Source organism: Fukomys damarensis, unplaced genomic scaffold (assembly GCF_012274545.1).
Source record: "Fukomys damarensis isolate Sample0158 unplaced genomic scaffold, DMR_v1.0_HiC HiC_scaffold_16, whole genome shotgun sequence".
Classification (NCBI taxonomy): domain Eukaryota; kingdom Metazoa; phylum Chordata; class Mammalia; order Rodentia; family Bathyergidae; genus Fukomys; species Fukomys damarensis.
Window position 1 is genome coordinate 5,387,798 of NW_022900928.1, and position 4,929 is coordinate 5,392,726.

At 45.9% G+C, this 4,929-nt stretch overlaps 1 long non-coding RNA gene across 2 annotated transcripts in view; it reads left to right on the plus strand.

The window, feature by feature from the left end:
- Window positions 1-2,569: 2,569 nt before the first annotated feature.
- LOC117286387 overlaps window positions 2,570-4,929 on the plus strand; it is an 11,699-nt gene continuing 9,339 nt past the window's right edge. Inside the window, exons 1-4 of one of the 2 annotated variants that reach the window (XR_004517569.1) lie at window positions 2,570-2,883; window positions 2,997-3,055; window positions 3,200-3,303; window positions 4,638-4,729. This is a non-coding gene — a long non-coding RNA (uncharacterized LOC117286387). Of the gene's footprint in view, window positions 2,884-2,996; window positions 3,304-4,637; window positions 4,730-4,929 lie in introns of both variants that reach the window. The other variant, XR_004517568.1, reaches the window with a different exon arrangement.

Below are 4,929 nucleotides of genomic sequence, written 5' to 3' on the forward strand. Positions count from 1 at the left end.
AAATAAGGAAACTTCCATCATCAGGGCAAGGCCAAAAATTTCAGCCTTGAAAAAGTCTAAATCTCTCAAAATAACTTTTCCACGAAGGACGCCAAGTCCTTGTAGACAGTGAATCCTGAAATCATCTAGAGTTTGGATCGGTAGAGACGGAATTCAGCCCCATCACCTAAAATCATCTCGCATTTCAACCCCGTGAGCTGAACTGCAGCCCGTTACCTGGCCTTGTGCCCGAAGCAGAGTCTGTGTGGAGACCACAGGTCTTCTGTGCTTGAGGATGAGAAGGGGGAGGTTCCTTGTCACCATCTCTTGCTAATCAACAGTGCTGACTGTGGTTTCTGATGAGGTAAATTCCCCCAGCAAGCTGAGGCAATAGTTTCCGAGAGCGAGGAGGCTGGTCCTGCATCTGCTCTTCCTCTTCATCCCGAGCCCTGCTCAGGTTTCCAGCCCTGGGCTGCCCACAGCTGGCCTGCAGCTGCTGCGTGGAGTGGAAATTCTGGCATCAGAACCCATGGGCTCCTTCTACTCCTTGTGACTGACAGCATCTGCATCGCAGGTTGCCCCACCCCTCCACGGGAAGGGAATGAGTGTCATTTCCTGGCACATATCCATGTGCACAGGAGAGACACAGGCATCGAGTGTGTAGCAGGGAACCAGGAGGCTTCAGCTGAGCAGGACCAGTGGCTCCTCATCGTCTCCGAGAGTCCAGGTCTTTGGAGATGCGGAGAAGCTGCAGTGGCATGGTTAGAGCTGTGGAACACAGCCAGAAATGTGTTGAGCAGAGCCTGCTGCTTGAGTACCAGCCATGGTTCTGGCCATGGAAAATAACCCTGCCCTGACCAAGCCTGGTGTTGTGGTTAGGAATAAAATAGTCAATATTTACAGAATACTTACTACGTGTGCTGAGTGCTTCATCTGGTTAAGTCTTTGTAGCCACCCTAGGAGATGGTTGTAAATATCAGCTCACCTCAAAGTTTGGAAATCTGTGCCTGCGAGGTGAGTCCCTCGTCTGAAGTCACATGGCTCACACCGTTCAGTCTACTTCCTGTGTTTTCGGAATGGCAGGGTTATCGTAGGATTCTGTGGGGAAGAAAGCATGGATTGTCCAGCAACGAGTGCTCAAGACTTGGCACGCAACCTGGCTCCCAGAAGATGCTAAAAACCTTGTGGAATGGGTACATGCTCAGGGGACTGATGTGTAGAGAGTAGTCTATATATTCCTCTACAAGCTGTGAGTCTCTGCAGTGCCCTTAACAGGGAGTCACCTGTACTCAACAATGCGGGAGAGGAAAACAGCTCTGTCTCCATGAACTCCCCGAAACTCCGCTCTCTCCTACATAATTTAGCCCTTCGTGTCTGAAAACAGATTGCGCTTGATGTTGTCTGTTTTCTGCCTCCAGCTCGCCCGGTAGTCACGGTGTTGGCGGGGCTAACATGTCCTCTGCTGTTCCTGTGCAGTCCTGACCCCCTCTAGGCTCAGCTCAGCTGTCACCTGCTCCAGACAGTGTCCCCCAGGATTGCCCCATCTCCTTCCACCACCACCATTAGTCCCCTGAACACCAGTTCGGATGGAATTATGGCCAGGACACCAGTGGAGTATGCCGAGGTGCTCAGTACTTGGGCCCACCAGGTAGAGTGCTTTAGGCACAGATAGAATCCTGAATCTGGGCCAGTTCCTGGGATATTGGTTCATAACGACTCCGAGGTCTGGGCTTCTGGTCTGATAGCCTTCGTGGCTAATGTACCCTTCTTTCTTCTGCTTCTGAACATCATACGATTCAAACTGTGACATTCACTGGCATAGCCTCGTCTCTGGCGTATTTCTTCGTACGGAGACATCAGCATGCTGACTGATATTCCAGGCTTTACTCTGCCCCAGGCCGTTTACCGAGATCTAACATGAGTCCAGTAAGTCAAGAGCAGGAGCAGAGTAAACTAAACCAAAGTACACCAGCTGGCTGGGCTGGGAATTTAGCAGGACCATAGAGGGGTTGTTTCCCAGAGTTTTCTTTCTTCCTCTTTGCTGATTTCTTCAACCCGTCTCTTGGAATTTTATTTTTCATAGCTGGCTCTAGGCGGTGCCAGGCACTTTACGCTTTGGAGAGCCTTTCCCCTGGAAAGATTGAGGCTGTGGAGAGGGGCTGTCAGGACGGCCCAATCTTGCTTTGCTAACTTAGAACTTGATACTTCTCTATTTCAGAACTTGGGTCAGAACAACCTCTCTGGGATGTTTGATCACAGCCCTGCAGTTCACAAAGTGTTTTCTGAGTGAACTCTCCTAAGCCTTCAATTCTCTCTAAGGGATAAGAGGAGTTTTGTTCTTATTTTGCCAGTGAAGACACCCAGACTTCCATCAAGTCTCTGGCTGAGGTGACAGTAATGGAAAGGCTGCCAGGTTCCAGGCCGGCAGCTTTCTTATTACCCGCTTCCCCTTCCTGACCTTCCCTCCAACGGTGCTAATTGCATGAGGCTTACCTAGCAAGCTCATAAAAGGTTCCCATCCAAAGCCTCACCCCAAGTAATTCCGATTTTATTGGGATGGGAGGAGGAGGAGTGTGGCCATCAGTATTTTTATGTGTTCCTGCTTCTAATGTGAGAACCATCCATCCATCCTCTTTATTTCCATGAAACTGGGTGCATCACTGAGAACTCTACCAACTAAAAGCAGTATAAATATTAATGATTTCTTCTTTGAAGCAGTTATTGAAAGCCAGCCTATCAAACCATTGAATTCCTTGGAAAGGACATTATCTGTGGATACCCAAGCTTTGAAATCCAACTCTTCAAGCAATTTTTGACTCAGGCCCTCATGTTGCCTCAAGCAAAATAAAGGTGAAGGTCACCTGCTTGAACAGTCCAGCTGTTACCTGATCTGCTGCGGAGACGGTATTTATAAGCGAAATCCTCTGTTCACCTTAGCATGTGACCAGTTGATCCTTGCTCCGAAGCTCTATGCTGAAAACAGTTTTTCCTTTGGATGCATTCCTGTCTTGCTCCAGGTTTCCGGCACAGCACTTCAGAGGTGACCCACAGCTGGGATCTCAGAGTAGAGCCGGTGGTAGGTGCCTGTACCTCCAACCTCTGCTGGACTTGGAGCCCTCTGCTCTGTGTGGTGTCCTCGTTCTGACGAAAGGGCAGGCTCAGCTCTCCCTTTTCAGGCTCTGGTGGGAGGTGAAGCTAATAGGTGGGAAACTTATTTCAGAAAGCAGAGGGAGGCGAAAGTGGAGGGAGTCAGCCTTTAAGTAACGACAACCCGGTCAGTCTGAAGCGTCAACCCAGCACTGCCCTCTGTTTCAGCAGGAAGAGGTGGGTTCTATCAAGACAAAGTATATAAGGCAAGACCAAAAGCTTCACTGGTTACGTCAAAGGGGGAGGGAAGGGATGAAAAGCGGAATGCACCAGGGGCACACACGAGGTAAACGTTATGAACTGCAAACACGCACTGGCATAAACGAACAATTCAGAAAACGGGTTTGAAGCTGGGGCTGTCTCCAAGCATCGCTCCATCCTTCTCTTCTAAGAGAGAGCTTCAAGTATATTTGCACTTCATATATTTTCTTGATATTTATTTTTATTTTCATCAAATAAACATGATCATAGTTCAGACAAAAATAGAAAGCATGATATTTTAAGCCTTACAATGAATAACAGCAGCCTTGCTCTCTTCTATTAACTCTAGTTCCATATTTAGTAACTTTCAAATTTTTTGATTATTTGCTGACATTTTCTTCCCTACTTCTTTTTCTTTTTCTTTTTTCTTTTTTTTTTTTTTTTTTTTGATAGCAGGGACTGAACTCAGGACCTTGTGCTTGTGAGGCAGGTGGCAAGACCACTGAGCTAAATCCCTGGCCCTTCTTTCCTATTTCTAAAAAAAAAAAAAAAAAAATTTTTTTTTTTTTTTTTTTGATAGCAGGGACTGAACTCAGGACCTTGTGCTTGTGAGGCAGGTGGCAAGACCACTGAGCTAAATCCCTGGCCCTTCTTTCCTATTTCTAAAAAAAAAAAAAAAAAAATTTTTTTTTTTTTTTTTTTTTTTTTTTTTGATAGCAGGGACTGAACTCAGGACCTTGTGCTTGTGAGGCAGGTGGCAAGACCACTGAGCTAAATCCCTGGCCCTTCTTTCCTATTTCTAAAAACTATACTACAGAAGCTTTTCTCATTGATTCACAGCATTTATAAATTATTAACTGACTTGATATTAGCTTTAGAAGTTGCTTATCGCCTGTTATGGGACACGAGGATATAATGTCCACATAGCCTCCGTCTCCTCCGACTTTGGATGTCTGCCTCCCGTGAATGTAGTTAGGCCACAGGTGTGCCAGACAGTCATTTACCATGCTTTGCCCACTTAAATACTGTTTGCTGCTCACCCAGATGGAATTCTATGGTTGTTTTCTTTCTCTATGACTTGTTTCCTTTCCTCTGATCGTGCATTTTTGTGTTTTTATTCACCAAGGGTGAGTATACATTTTCAGCAGTCTTTTGAAGTGCAGCACGATTTTAGTACACTTTCAGTACTCTTTTCGAATGTGTGGATATATATCTCACATGTATGAAGTACTTTCTTCATTCCATTTTGATATTTTGCTCGTAGAGACTTCTTTCCATCTTTGCTTAAATTGTGTCGGGCTTTTCTACAGAAATGCTGAGTAGCTGTCGTCTGTCCTGTCCAAGGTCCCTAGAGGTCCCTGCTCTTGGACTGTGATGTACAAATCCTTTCCCTGCGAGTGAGGTGAGTTTGCTACTCTTCTGACAAAGGAGATATGGCAGGGGTAATGCTTACCATTTCTATAAAGTGCTGAAGTGCAATCTTATTTTTTTCCTTTTTATTGAGTTTATTGGTACAATCTAGGTATACAGTACAGTTACATTCATTATTGGGATCCTGTACCTTTACATAAAAGGTCTTGATTCTCATTTTTTCCCCTTGTC